Genomic DNA, 16876 nt, shown 5'->3' with positions numbered 1-16876 from the left:
GGCGCTGAAATATTAGAGGATAAAACATGTGTTTTCCCCTACATGTACTGGTTTAAAACAAGACCTCGATCATCTCATAAAACATGTTATATTTAAATCGTAAAAAGTGTTATGTTCCAGTAATTAAACTGCAAAATGGTATACATTGGGTTAAACAAGTCACTGTACATTCAGTACATTTTGCACAGAAAAGTTCCCATTTTAAATGAGATTGAACAATAGTATGAAATTAGTACACAAGGATGAAACTTCCTCATTTTCCGACTGTGCAATCTCAAAACAAAAGTATTCAAGTGTATAGTAAGCACAAGTTTATTAGCACAAATTTGGGAACAGGAACAGTAGAAGAACATGAACAAATATGTTTCACAAGCTAATTTACGACAGAATGACGTTCACATTTTAAACTACTTAATATGAAATTAGTACACAAGGATGAAACTTCCTCATTTTCCGACTGTGCAATCTCAAAACACAAGTATTCAAGTGTATAGTAAGCACAAGTTTATTAGCACAAATTTGGGAACAGGAACAGTCTAGAAGAACATGAACAAATATGTTACACAAGCTAATTTACGACAGAATTACGTTCATATTTTAAACTACTTCAGCTAGCAAACATTTATAATATGCTTACTTTTACTTTGTTACCCAAATCTTATTTAAGACTGTTGGAATTACATTAAATTAAATGCAATACAAGCTAAGATGTTTTTTTAGCACTAATCCTGAATTGACATTTCATATAGTACAAGCTGAAAAGCACAGTGCAATATATTTCACCAATAGAATAAAGTCTTAATTTATGTTTGTACAGTATATCAAAGAGTCTTAGAGTTAATACTACATCAGTCTATTGTTGAAATGCTACACCCCCCATTGAATCTGATCCATTGTGTCCCATAAGAATACAACACATCTATATAATGCATTAACAAATATGATCCTTTTCTACAAAAGCAAAGAATATACAGTTTAGGTCTTAACTGATGGTACCAACGTGAAGCACAATAACGATCATTTATGAAGGATTGCAAACTACAGCACAAGGTAAATCATTCCCACATAGAGCTTTATCTACAAAATACAGGACTGTGTTATCTTATACTGTAGTGCATGAAAGATTATTAGTATGATTTGATGGTTGTCTGATAATTATATGAGACTTGCATAAGAGATAAATAGTACTTTAGACAGTTCTGCTTGGATATGATGTGTTTTTAGTTCTCTAATAGCCTCAAACGGTTATCCAGGTTCTTTGGTGAAATATGTGGACTTTTGTTTTCACATGTTTTCACTGTGTAAATCTCAGCAGGCGTCACGCAAACACACGTAACTCTGTGAAACGTATGTCGTCTTTCCAAGCAGATGTCTGAACTGTCGAGGTCAAAGTCTGGTTCGTCAAAAGAGATCTCTGTTGTATGTGTTTAAGACATTGCTAAAAGAAATCTAGATTTTGCTATATGCTTCCTTGTGGAATGTGACATTGAATGTTTTGTGTGTTTGTTGTGTAACAGTCTTTACTAAGAGTGAAGCACATACTGCAAAACGGCTGATCAAATGCAGGGAATCAGTTTTTCTCAATGGATATTTGTGTTTGTTTGCTTGTTTGACTGTTGAATGCTTCTGGATCTAAGGATCAGGAAATCATTGAGATTAAAGTAATATTCAAGTTAATAAAACAAGTTAAGCATTAACACTTAACAGGAAGATTCTAGTTGTTAACATTAGTAAATGCATTACGTATCCTGAACTAACAATGAACAATATTTTAGCATTTTTTAATTATATATATATATAACATTGCACAATTGTTCATTGTAATTTTGTGTAATTTCATAGTGTGTTAACTAATGTCAACAAACACAACCTTGATGTAAAGTGTACAGTTTTATCAACAGCATCTGTAAGAAGTTAATTTTGACCAATACCTCAGTTTTTAAAAATAAATGCACAAAAGTTGACAACTATGCACTTATAGTGGAAGTCTGTGGGTCTGTATTACCCCATAGACTTCTATTTTTAATGCATTCATGCACCTCTTTTACTAACTGATGGATGACTCAACATTATTTTCTGTAATAATATAGATTTAGATGTTTAAACTGGGAATATTCCTTCAATGATGCTTTGTTGTAATTTATGAAAGCCAGTATTTGTCAAAATAAATACATAAATAAATAAAATATTGCTTTTGTATGTTATAATCATGAAATAAAAAGTCACAGTTATGAGATGCTACATTTCAATTAGGAGATTCAAAATAAAAATTATAAAAATTAAGTCTAAATAATAAATAAAACTAAATCATAGTTATGAGAAAAAATAAACAAATTATTAAATAAGTAAAAAATTACTAGATTAAAAAGTCAAATTTAGGAGATGCTAAATCAAAATTATGATATAAAATCATACTTTTTGAGATAAAAATTCAAAATTATTAGATAAATCAGAGTTATGAGATTAAAAGACATAATTATGAGATGGGCGATATACCGGTAAACACGATAAACCGATATATATTTGCCAACCGGTATACATTATTTACAGATTATCGCCATTATCGCGGTAACTCAAAACTGCCACATGAGAAATGTGTACAGCACTTAACACGTACACATTACACAGAACATAAGAGATGATTATTAAGTCAAAAGTGCGTCTTCTGAGGTGCGGAATTAGTTTGTCTTTAGAAAACGTGATCCTGAGCAGAAAACAAAGTTTGTACATTGTGTGTGTCGATGTATGTAAATATCCATGTGTGTGTGTATATATCAGTGTTCAGAGCTCCTCGTCAGTTTTTCACGTGTCATTAGATGAAAAGCACGTCTAGAACACGAGAACAAATGAATCCGCTTCTGAAGCCCGAAATATCACTTGAGCGACCGTCAGACAATAATGAGATTCATCTCGCGCTCTAAACACGCCTCCCATCCAATCACATGCAGCTGAGTTTTGTGCGCGTGTTGCACGGACGCGCAATCTGAAACACGCGAGTGCACGCGAGTACTGAAGTCATCCCAGACCCTTCATTTGTGCTGCTGTGACAGAAAAAGTGCAGATCACACCCGCTACTCATTCTGGTCTCTCAATGTCGGTGTCACGTGGGTGTTTAAAATACACATCAAAACACATCCAATGATGTTTGATATCAGGAAACAATCCATCCATATCGTATTCTTTATATAGATTATATAGATTATTAAAAACGCTAAGAGCATAATTAAGTTTGTTGCATTGCTTTGGAAAGTTAATAATAATAATAATAATAATAATAATAATAAAAAGAAGAAAATTGGTGCATGTCATCAGACTGAAATGTGGCATTTATTTTTATTGTTTTACTTTGACTATGTTTGTCAAGTTCAAAATAAAGAGCAAATTATATACGATAAAATAGTTCTCATTTCTGAAGTATTTAATACACTGACTGGATTACTCAAAATTACACATTGCGACATGGTTTAATATCTAATACAATTTTATCGATTTTTCAGAAAAAGTTATCATGATGTATGTCGTTATCGTGATATAAAATGACTCGTATTGTGATATAGGATTTTGGTCATATCGCCCACCCATAAGTACTAATATACTAATGACCAGAGGTTTAAAGTTATTGTTAAGTGAAAAATGCCAGCTCAGCCCGATCTGTTTTGTTCTTTCTTTCATAATTAGTAAGTCATATTTATGAGATAAAAAGTCAAAATTATGGTATAGTAAATCATCTTACCATCCCATAATTTTGACTATTTAATTATATTAGTATACTTAGTATCTCTTAATTATGGCTTACCATTATGGCATAATTATGGCATTCTTTTTATATTCATTTTTTTCCCCCCAATGTGGCAGAAATGGGCTTCCATCTGCTAATAATGTGTATGATATTTTAGTTATTAGTTCATTATTTCACAGACAAAAAGTCGTACTTGTATGAGACCACAAATGGCTACAGACCTTTTTTTTTAGTATTTGTTGGCAACGCTACAGGCAAAATGTTCCATACGTACATTCATAACACATTAGATGTTTGTAAGGAGTGATCGTTTTTACCCATCAATGTGTTCATAAGGGTGCCAATTAGTTGTCAAGTCAGGGTTTTTATGCTCAAGTACGTTTTTATTTATTGTGAAAACGAATTATAGTTTATTTTGATTGGATCTGTGGATTGTATTCATGTTACTGAGTTAATGCGAATGTTTAAATGGAATAATGAAAACTAGGAATATTATTTTTTTATTTTATGTGGTGTTGTCTAAACATGTACGGAATCTGAAAATGTATATTATGCTTTAGAAATCGTTTCGATTTGGCTGTATCTTTAATATTAAAAAACTGTCTGTGTTTCAGTAGCTTTTATCATTTTATATATATATATATATGCAGGGGCGTTTCTAGAGACTCTGGGGGCCCTAGGCAGAAGGGACCCCCCCCCAGAACCACCCCATACAGCAAGCTTGTATCATGGGGCCCCTTTAGGGGGTTCTGGACGTGTCATTGCAGTGTCTTGTACCATCAATTCATTTAAGGGGGTTCCATGTTGTCGTTGATGTGGTCCAATGTAATCAGCCTTTCTTGAGGGGGCCTCCTTCAAGCTCGGGGCCCCGGGCAATTGCCTGGTTTGCCTACCCCGTTGCAACGTCTCTGTATGTATGTACAGTATAAAAAAAGAGAACCCCAATAATTGTCTGTGTAATTTCGCATGGGTGTGCCATAGTTATAGGTTTTCTGAAGATCCGGGTATATTTACAATTGAATTATTATTATTATTTTATTTGATGTATGTTGGAACAAGTGTTTGTTTTTAGGTGATTTGGCATTTTTTTGTTGTTGTTCTTTTGTCTTTTGTTTTGATACATCCCATCATATGTTGTCTCATAGTGAAAGTATCAGATTTCATGAGGCTGCTCTTTAATAATCACCAGCAAAAACAATTATGTAACATTTTGAATTTAAATGTCAAATATTGTTGTTTTTGTTTTGTTTTTTAAATGAGTAATAAACTGTTGTTTCTCTCTTTTTTTGATTTGCTTTTGATTCTTCTGCTTTTGTTTTTTATTTACCGTCTGTACAATATTGTTCATTGCAGCTTCTCCATATAACCTATAACTACATTAATTGACAAACATACGCTGACCGGTACACACAGTGTTCAGGATGTGTACAGGGCAATTCAGGGTAAACAGCAGCATTATTTTTTGTTTTTTAATTGTGTTACAGAGTTCATTATTGTTATGATTCTCATAATTAAACTTGTTTAATAGAGTATAAATACAGTTGTCTCCGGGAAACAAGGAAAAATGCATCCTACATTAGTCCCACAGCGGGACGTACGATAATTATATTGTCTCTTTGCTTTGTTTGGGGAATGTGTGAGATTTTTTAATGTTTTTTTATTTTATTTTTATATATATATATATATTAGATACATGCCATTTTTTTGTTATAATCTCTTTTTCTCTGTTCTGTCATGTTTAAAACGTTATGCAACAGCTAAGTTTTGTTAGTGAAAATGATACAAAGCATATATGTGTTGTACAGATTCCACAGGTTAACAAGATACAAATGTACACAAAGGCTTAAATTTTGTATCTTTGTCATTTTAATACAATAAAATGTGACTAAAATGAAAACTGTGGAAACGGTTCATTATGTGTTGCATGTGGGCCTATACTTTGTTAGCTAGACACTCATTTTAAAGAATAGACATTGTCTTTGCTGGAGAAACAATGTTATGTCACATCAATTTCATTGACACAAAATATTACCCCAATTCCCAAAGAGTTGGGACAGTATGGAAAAAGCTAATTAAAACAAAAAGGAGTAATTTGTAAATTCTATTCACCCTGTTATATATTGAAAGCACTACTACAACAAATTATTTGATGTTTTACCTTATGAATGTAATTATGTTTTTTGAAAATATATGCTCATTTCAAATGAGATGATTGCAACATTCTCCAAAAAGTTGGGTAAGTGAAGTGTTTTCCACTGTGTAACATCACCATTTCTTCTAATAACACTTATTCAGTGTTTGGGCTCTGAAGACACAAGTTGGTTAAGTTTAGCACGCATCATTTCCCCCATTCGTCCGTTATGCAGGTCTTCAGCTGAGCCATTGTACGGGGCTTTTTATCCATATTTTGGGCTTCATAATGCACCACACATTCTCAATTGAGATTGTCAGGACTGCAGGGAGGCCAACCTAGCGCCCGCACTCTCTGCTTACGTAGCCATGCATTTGTAATCCGGGTAGTATGTGGTTTGGCGTTGTCCTACTGGAAAAACACTTCCGAATGAGTGTGATCTCCGATCCCTCAGATGTCACTGTCTTAAAAAGCGTCATTCGTTTGTAATGGATATCACGACTTGGGCTCAGTATCGGTCAGCGCCATTCAGCTCTGCATCCTCAGATGCAAGTAATAAAGGAGAAGCCATACATCAACACTGTCCAGAAGAGCCGGCGACTTCTCTAGGCTCGGTCTCACCTGAGATGGAAAGTAGAACAGTGGAATTGTGTTTTGTGGTCTGATGAGTCCACATTTCAAATAGTTTTTGGAATAAGCAGCCGTCGTGTTCCCCGGGACAAAAAGGAATAGGATCATCCAAGTTGTTTTCAGCGTCAGGTCCAAAAGCCAGTGTCTGTCATGGTATGGGGGTGTGTCAGTGCCAAAGGCATGGTCAATGCGCACATCTGTGAGGGCAACATTGGAGTAATAAATACTGCCATACAGACACCAAATCAATTTTACAATCACTCATTTTTGTTTTTATTTGCATTTTCCATAATGTCCCAACTTTTTTGGAATTGGGGTTGTATACAGTATAGACAGATAATACAAATATATTACATATCTCAAATTGAAAACAGCATGGTAGGAAAGTGCTATTTAAAAAAAAACATGAATATAATTTCATGTTACAGTGCCTGCTGAGTTTGTAAGATAATAGGGGTCCACAATATGTTTAGGATGTAAAATAACTGTATCACATTTAAACAGTAAGTGAGCATTGTAAGTAATAACAGTGAGTTATTGAATATATATATATATATATATATATGTATGTGTGTGTGTGTGTGACTCGTGTGTGTGTGTGTGTATATATGTATATATATATATATATATATATATATGTGTATATATATATATATATATATATCCTATATACATATATGTATATATATATATATATATATATATATATACATATGTGTATATATATATGTGTATGTATATGTATATACATATATCTCACAAAAGTGAGTACACCCCTCACATTTGTGTAAATATTTGATTGTATCTTTTCATGTGACAACACTGAAGAAATGACACTTTGCTACAATGTAAAGTAGTGAGTGTACAGCTTGTATAACAGTGTACATTTGCTGTCCCCCTCAAAATAACTCAACACACAGCCATTAATGTCTAAACCGCTGGCAACAAAAGTGAGTACACCTTAAGTGAAAATCACTCCAGTGGCAACCTGTGAAGCTCTGGTGAACTCCATGCCCAAAAGGGTTAAAGCAGTACTGGAAAATAATGGTGGCCACACAAAATATTGACACTTTGGGCCCAATTTGGACATTTTCACTTAGGGGTGTACTCACTTTTGTTGCCAGCGGTTTAGACATTAATGTCTGTGTGTTGAGTTATTTTGAGGGGACAGCAAATGTACACTGTTATACAAGCTGTACACTCACTACTTTACATTGTAGCAAAGTGTCATTTCTTCAGTGTTGTCACATGAAAAGATGATTTACCATAAAACATATATTGTTTTTTTAAATATACTAAAAAATGTTAGCGTATATTTGAATTAGGGCTGTCAATTTAACGTTTTAATTCAGTGTGATTAATTTTACAAAAAAATAACACATTATAAAAATTAACGCAATTAATCGCAATGCCCCCCGGACCGTAATATTGAAGATTCCTGAGAAATGCAAGCTTGTAGTACCGCCTGTTTACTCCAGAGGGCAGTAAGTCACATTTCAGCTGTGTTGCAACGTGCAGTTTATACAGTGAACAAAACAACCATCCAGCAGCAGATTTGAATTTTAATCTATTGACAGCCCTAATTTTAATGTAACTAATCGCTATCCAATTTACGTTGTTTTACCGTAGCAGTTCTAAAGTCTTTTACGTTAAAATTACAGACATTTTTTACAGTGTTGGCCCCCATTCACTTCCATTGTAAGTGCCTCACTGAAACCAAGATTTTTGCTTTTTTATTTTTAAAGAAAAGGAGGGGCAAGTCAAAATTTATTTTGGTGGTTATCTGTATTTTGCCACAAATGCTGTCGATTGACCTTAACTTGTGTTGAACCCGGAATATTCCTTTAATGTGCATTTACATCTGAAAGACGTATTTTTTTAGATCGTTTGCTCATCTGCAAAATATGTCAATAAGACATCCAGCAGATGTTTTTGAAAGATTGTAAATAGGATCTTTTTAAGATGTTTAGCAGATGTTCATTAAAATGTGATGCTTTTCAGATGAAAAGGTCTAAACATCTCACAGATGCCCGTGTGACATCACCATGTGACAGCTAAACCCAGTCTCCACTAATTCATCTACAGTGTGTTGTCCCACTTTTGTAATCTGTAATCTGCAAGTTTGGATTAAACATCAACTATAAACATTAAGCACCTCAGAGTACGTATGGACATGGATAAAATGATCATATAAAATAAATTCCCAGAGGAGTCTGTCTGAATTCATCAAACGTCCCTTTGGTAAAGCGACGCAGAAGTGATGAGTCTCCTACAGCCGAGTCTGCAAGAACGACTATACCGAATCTGAAGTTCTACGGCACTTGCATTGTGAAGCCGCCGTCTCTCTCATCAAAGGTAATTATCAAAGTGTAAAGCTTTGTTACGATCACAAATCGCTCTGTTAGTTATAAAACTTGTCTAAAACAGATCTCAAAGTTATTCACTGACTGTTTCAGTTCAGCCAAAGCCTCTTTCAAGGCAAGTCAGTCCATTCAGCCGCTCCTTTGGAATGCTCCCAGGCTCCTATCTACTTGAATGGGGAAAATAAATGAATCTCCAAAAAGGTTGGTCAAGATAACGATCATTTAAAAACTAAAATGGAAATAAAGACGCTGACTACCACACCTGGAGTCACGAGTTTGTATCCAGGGTGTGCTGAGTGACTCCAGTCAGGTCTCCTAAGCAACTAATTGGCCAGTTGCTAGGGAGGGTTGAGTCACATGGGGTAACCTCCTCATGGCCACTATAATGTGGTTCTCGCTCTCGGTGGGATGCGTGGTGAGTTGTGCTTCGATGCCGCGGAGAATAATGTGAAGCCTCCACACGTGCTAGGTCTCCACGGTAACGCGCTCAACAAACCACGTGATAAAATGCACGGATTGATGGTCTCCGACACGGAGGCAACTGAGATTCATCCTCCGCCACCCGGATTGAGGCGAGTCACTACGCCACCACAAGAACTTAGAGCACATTGGGAATCCCAAAAATTAAAAAACAATTGTATCATAAATTGTGCATCTTTAGCTCTGATCATGCTAAAAAACCCAGCTTTTTTCAGGCTTGTTCAGCTAATGCGCATGCACGTTCCTGAGTTGACTGACGTCTGTATCTAAAAGGTGATTGGGTTTTTTTACCTGTAAGGTGGGACTTATTTTTCTTCATCTGCCATATTGGGTATTTTAATTTTTCCAATTAATTTTCATGCAAGTGCTCTGTCTTGGGCTAAACAGTGTTTGGATCAGCATCCTTTCACTGCTTGTTGAGAGTAAAAGTTTAGATTGACTCGTCCCGTGTAATGCATGTCCAAAGACGAGATCCACACAACCCATTTTGCATTGAATAATGTACTCTTAATACCCAAAAACAACAATACATAAACATTTAATTTTAATAGCACGGATGAGGTAAAGAAGCCATTCAAGTACTCACTCATAAATATGCGCTCATTTACAGAAGACGCTCTTTACAGAACTGCTGGTTTTCTTAAAGAGACAGTACCTATTTTTAGCATGTGCTCTACAAATCAATGTAAATACTTGTAAATAGTACAAATTATAATAATAAACAAAAAATTATATATGCAAATATCTTAATATTTATATTGTTATACTATATCTAGTATAACATACATCTATATCTACGCAATCTATATCTATGCAATGCAATTATTCTATCATAGTTTATTAATTAATTAACTTTTAATTTGTAATCATAATTAGCTTTAATTTACAGTTCGTTCTTTTACAGAAGGATTTGTCCAGTATTAAAAACTGACAACAACATTTTTGTGCAGAATATTTAAAATGACGGTTTCTCAACTTATAACAAAATGTCATGTAACGACAAAGACAAATTTCTCAGTACACGTGTGAATTTTAAAAGTAAACATGAAGTCAAAATTGACCCTGGTCTTATTCCAGGGTTCCCACAGTCTGGAAAACCTGGAAATATCAGGGAATTTTTAAATTGTGATTTTTGTGAAAATAATGAAAAATGTATGAAGTCCTAAAGGTAATGGAGATTTTTATAGCGCATTGACATTTTTCTAGTTTTCCTCTGCTCTAAAAATATCTAATCGGCTAGTTAATGCGCTTGTATATCCTAAAACTTGCCCTCAAGCCATCGTGAATCCTTCTTTCGAGTCAGAACTGAGCTCAAAATGGTTTACAAATTGGATTAAATGATTCATCAGCAAATAAGTCTGAATGTAAATAATTGTTTTAAATATGTAACCAGTAATCACAAACACCTCATGGAAAAGTCATTGTGCATTGTTCATCAGCGCATGTTACTAGCACAGGGAGAAGCGTCGGGTGTTGATGTTCATCTTGGTGACTCCTTGAGCGTTGTGGAGAGGCCTAATCCAGGAGACATGGGGACGTCACACAAATCGGACATATTGTCCCTCTCCTCCAGCTCAAACGTGGCATCGTTTAGCATCTTGCGATGTTGGTTACACGTCTGCACAATTCGCAAATTGTTAATGTCACCGCGCAGACGTATTAGCTGCCGTGCTAGCTGCTGGTCCTGCAAACGCATCTCGACCTACAACAGAGGAATGAGAGAAAGTAAACAGTTGCAGTACTATGAATGTCAACAGTTTCCATCAGGTCTGAATATATAATGCATTATAAATGTATACTTAAAGGTGGAGTGTGTAATTTCTGCACCACTAGCGGTAACAAACAGCATTTCAAAACGTAGAACAAGAAGTTGAGCTATAAGTTGACATGACACTTAAACAAACAGAGCAATTTTTGGAAAGCACCACAGATCTACTGTACATCGTTTACACTCATCAGGAAGTTAACCTACGAATAGCTTACTTAAAAGTTGACTGCATATTAAACTGGTATAGAAAGATGCTTCTAAACATCTACAAATTACATTAACAAAATGTATTCAAAGTACACATTAGCATGACCTCAAGTGGAGGTGATTTATTGTACAGTGATACGTACAGTAGTTGGTAAAAAGTGTTTAACGTCATAGTTGTTACTATATATTATGTATTGTAGCACTGATTAGACACCCCAATGTATTGACTAATCAGCATCATGGATCGCAACTAGTAGTTTTCTAGTGCATTATACATATGGGTGTATCTTCAACTTCAGGCACTTTTAAAACAATGGACTTCTAGAAAGCAATCTCTCATTAAAACATTTTGCACATCATTTATTTAAATTGTCTATTAACAGTGACCAACAGTGTATGTTCATGCAATACAGGAGATTTAAGTCCAAACATGGAATTTCTTTGTGGAAATGACAATGATGTAAATGGCATTTATATATATATATAATTGGTTGACTACTTTGTCTTGCTAAGGCTAATATCATAGCTATCATTTTATGTATCATAAATACACACAATTAAATTATATTTTCACACGTTTTGGATCATTTGGAAAAAGGCCTTATAAATGTGAATATTTCACAGGACGTCATTGCTCCATGAAAATTTCCTGCTTGTCAAAACAGAGACCATTTAGCAGAGACAGGCCACTTATATTAAAATGAATGGGAGAAATGTGATCGCCCAATGGCAGCCAACGGTCAACCCGCCTTAAGCTGCGTTCACACTGCCAGCTAATTTGTCGCTGCATGTCGCCAATGGCTGGCGGTTAGGTCGCTAGTGGTGTGTATGGAGAGTCTAAACAGCACTGTTTCTTTACAATTAATATTATTATTATTAAAATATTTGAAAGGTTATTAATATGGTACGTTTATTCACTATATCGGATCATTTATATGGTTCGTTTGCTGTCAAACATGTAATACATTTTCAAAACAAATTATTTAATAGTTAATTTTACAGGCAATTTGATGATTTAAACCTACTTGGAATCCCCGCTATCTCAGATACACATTTCCACGCATCATTTTTCTTAAATATGTCCCTGTACGTGGGCAGTGACATGTCATATAACACTGGTGAATTGCTAACAGCAAGGATTAGCCTTTACGTCACTGAGAGAAGGATCACGTGAGCTCAACCATCTTCTCTCGTATTGGCAGTCGCTCCCGAAAGTCGCTCTTCATTTGCATAAAGTCAAACATTTCTCAACTTTGTTGCATCGCTGGACACGCCCACACCCTGTCGCCAACGGTCGCCGTTGCTCGTGTCGCTGGAAGTCGCCAGCTCTCATTGAAAATGAATGAGATGACGTTGTTTTGTCGCTGGCAGTGTGAACGCAGATTTACAGGTAAAATAACAAATCACCTTTAAGATACAGAAATTGCCTGTCAATCAACTCAAGAACATGCATGCGCATTAGCTATACAAGATGGTATAATTGCGTTTCTAGAGTAATCTTAGGTAAAGAAACATAATTTATTACACCAGTTGTGATGGAACGACACGCCCTTCCCGTTGATCATGGGGTTTGATGGGGTTTGCTTGATCCCAATGAAGAACCTCAATACCACTGCCTTTAAGACCGGTCTCTACCTGCTGGTGTCTTTACAGGACCAGGAACGGATTGGAGATGGTCCGGTGCGAGCTAGATGCTTTGCTGGACCCACACCCCGGAACACCAGCGCTAGTTGGAGCACACATTGCAGCCGATGGGCCAGGATGCCAGGCCGCTATTCCCCTCAAATGCCGAGGGAATCCGGACCGCTTGAGTGAATCTGCACAATGTTGTCAGATTTTACTGCCTATTTGAAATATGTTCTTTTATCGTAATCTTGACCAACCATTTTGGAGATTTCGGTAATTTCCCATACAAGTAGATAAAAGTTACACATTCATGGCATGCTGCTTTTTTATGTAAAAAAATAGCTGCCAAAACTGCCCAAGAACTTTCCAAAAACGGCCGCCAAGTGGACTGACTTACCTTGAAAAAGAAACTTTGCTGAAAGGACCCGGAAATACGTCTTTTTTTACATCCTTTGTTTTTGTTTACATCCATTTACAATGATCTATAACAAATGATGCCCAATAAAATATTCTGCTCACAAGTGATATTTACTTTTATTTTTCCATGTTTTATTCAAACATCACTTGTCTCATATTACATCTCAAGCATGCTCTTCACTGACACTTTTGTCCACTCGGTTAACAAGTACTTTTAAAATAAACTTTATTTGGAGCAAAATAGTTTGGTGTGATGGAAAAAAGTACCAAAAATAAATGACGAAGGCCTGGTAAAATGTTTCCAGGTCAGTTTTAATGAGACCTTCATATTATAAAAACAAAAATCTGTGAAAATTGAAATCCGTTACTTTTAATAAAAATCAACCCCTGGCACATTAAGTTACCCGAAGTTGAAGAAGCACCCACATACAGGCTTCATTGACGTGTTGCCACAGCACTTTCCCAAGCGAGCACTAGTCATCAGTTTATGCAGAAACTAAGTTGACAAACACAACCTACCAGCTCTTTCCTTATCCACACCAATGCTTGGTCTATATTTTCAAATCCCATCTGTGTTTCTCCATGGGACACCCCAGTGCTCAGCGATGGCTTTGCCCGCTTAAGAGGATCTGAGCTTCTTTGTTCTTGTGCTTCGCTAGGCACAGCTAAAGCCTCTGAGATTTTGTGGCTCTGTGCTAGCATCGCCCCCAGCTGTGCTCTCCAGTCCAGGTAAGACGACTTTTTGGTCTCGAGTTTGAGCTTTTCAGTCAAAGCCTTCAAACTGGATAGATCATCCTGAGATGCAGCGAGGCTTTCTTCATTTTTTGAGGTTTCAGCTCCATGTGACAAAGTCATTGGCTTCATTGACATTTCTAGCAGGAAAACTAAAAAGAGTTTACTGGAAAACTTGGAGAAGTGAGATTACCTGGCAGTCTGACATCACTGGAAATTGTTCAGGAAAGCGGCACGGCTCCAGCATTAGCCCCAATACTTGAAAGCTTTCTATCCAATATGCAAGTTTTAATGCATATGCGAAGACCTTCTAGTTTAGACAATGTTCGTATCACAAACAGCAGTTATGATGTATTATTGTAGACAGTTCTGTAATATTTAGTTCCCTTTGATTCCATGAAGTTTTGTTGATGTTTTCCATTGAAGCTCTCTTGAGGATGTCCAAAATATTGACTTGCAGCCAATGTTTAAATTCTGAGAACAATGTCAAAATGAAGCATCTGAAATCCAATAGAAAATACATACAATATCAAATCCCATTGAAATATTGAACTTGAGTTTGCTACACTGGCTTGCAAACAAAATCTACAAATCTTACTTGAAAGGAAACTGTACATACTTGTGCTGTTCCGTAATGGGCACCTTTTATATCAACACAGAAGTGCACCAACAACTTGTTTTACAAGTTAGTCTCCTTTCATATTGTCAACTTCCTCATAACTCTTTTGTTGACTCAAGAGTTGACTCTTGAGGAATGGCGAGCACTAATCCTTGTGCTTAATATGTCCATGTAGAGCAAACAAAAAGGAAACCATGAAAAGGGGTAAATAAATCTAAGAAACATAAATGGGATGTATTTAAGTTGTCTGGGACAAAAGCAACAAGACTTGCCAGGAGAGACCTTAAGAATCGGTAACATGATACAACATGTGTTTTGTATGAATGGACAAACCAATCCATTGTAAACTGTCTGGAGAATAACACTTATAACTGCACACAGTGTTTTTACGGTGATGACAACAATTTGTTTGTTTTATACGGGGGGGGGGGGGTTATTCAATATGCATGTGAAGCCATCATGCAATCAATAATCATCACAATTAGACCAAAGTGGTCAACACTTCCAAACAATACATTACTGTATACCTCTAGGGTGACTGTATGACTTTAGTCCAAAAATCTTGAAGAAATGCAAATGGAATTTACTCCAACCTAAAAATGATACATCCTCTAAGAATCTGCAAAACTGACATTCTGAGGCCACATCCTAATCCGTTTGAAGTCACAGTTTTCCCTTTACTAAAGACATCTTTTTCCAAGTATCTGACAATGTAGTGCACTTTCAAAGAAAAACATATTAGCGTGGACACAGCATGAGAATGAGTTGATTGTATAATGAATGGGAATGTCATTTTATCAAGTAGGATCTTATTTGATGCCTAAAGATCAAGTGTCATTTTTTTGCACCATTACTCACACCAAATGGAATTGCAAAAAGACTAAATTGAATTGAGGAAGAATTGCCATTGGTCAATAAATAAATAAAAACAAAGCCTGGTCCAAAACTATATGGAACTGGTTGGTTAGGCTGCAGATTTGTTAGGGTTGGGTTATAGTTTCTCCGACCAATCATGTAGCACAGTCCTTAAGGTGTGTACACACTGCCAGCGACTTTATCGCTGCAGGTCGCCAGTGGCTGGCGGTGAAGTCGCTAGTGGGTGTTCCCACGACTGGTTGCCTAGTAACATTTATAAATGACATTCACGGATGTCATTCCATTGCTGTTGACAGCGAATCGCTTTTCTTGCCACTAAAAACAAACATTTTGGAGGGAAAAGACTAAATATAAATGGAATCAGTACATAAAATGCTTTATATCAAAGATGAATGAGAAACCAGGCGTGCTGTTTGCCAGAGCGGCTGTTTATCTGCGGCGAAAATGCAAATGCCGTTCTGTCTGGGTCCATAAAATCCCCGCGATCTCAGATACACCTTTCCACGCAGTATTTTTCTTAAAAATGTCCTTGTACGTGGGAAGAGACATATCATAGAGCGCTGGAAAATTTCTAACAGCAAGAATTAGCCTTTCATCCATCTTTCCGTTACTGCAGGAGCTGAGAGAGAGAGAGAGAAGGATCACGTGAGCTCTCCCGTCGTCTCTCCTATTGACTGTCGCTTCCGTTAGTCGCTCCAAAGTTGAACTTTTCTCAACTTTGTCGCGTCGCTGGACACGCCCACGTCTAGCGCCAACGGTTGCGACAGCTCGTGTCGTCGGAAGTCGCTGTGCTCGCATTGAAAATGAATGGTATTGAGTCGCTGTCGCGCGCGATGTCGCTGGCAGTGTGTACGCACCTTTATCAGTCATACAAAATCGTCCCATCACTTACTTATTTTCTCATGAATATAAATGACTCCCTGCGATCCTACATTTTGGAAATTCCTTGTGGGGCTGCACTGACAAACAGAGCAATGTTTCATTGCCGTTTTAGAAAATCAACTTTAGTCTTTTATTTATCTACATGTTATACTGGGATTGAAGGAGGTATTTTATATTGAACTAAATAGATAAAGTTTGTAGTCAAACATTGATGTTGGCTTGACAAAGCCTTGTCTAAAAGTTAAAACACATTTTTTAATGTTTGAAGATTGATGGTTACAGACATTACAGTCAGACACACAGCCATCTAGCTAGTTAGCTAGATAGTCAGAATGTCAAATAGATAGTCAGACAAACTCTCAGATAGATTTAAAGCAGATTAAAGGCCTTCTGTAGGTTTGTTTAC

At 36.2% G+C, this 16876-nt stretch overlaps 1 pseudogene; it reads right to left on the bottom strand.

Annotated features, from left to right (window-relative positions):
• Nucleotides 1–7764: 7764 nt before the first annotated feature.
• On the bottom strand, nucleotides 7765–14787 carry LOC127662457 (protein FAM167A-like; annotated as a pseudogene).
• Nucleotides 14788–16876: the final 2089 nt, after the last annotated feature.

This window comes from Xyrauchen texanus, chromosome 22 (assembly GCF_025860055.1).
Source record: "Xyrauchen texanus isolate HMW12.3.18 chromosome 22, RBS_HiC_50CHRs, whole genome shotgun sequence".
Classification (NCBI taxonomy): domain Eukaryota; kingdom Metazoa; phylum Chordata; class Actinopteri; order Cypriniformes; family Catostomidae; genus Xyrauchen; species Xyrauchen texanus.
This window is presented reverse-complemented; position numbering and strand designations above follow the sequence as displayed.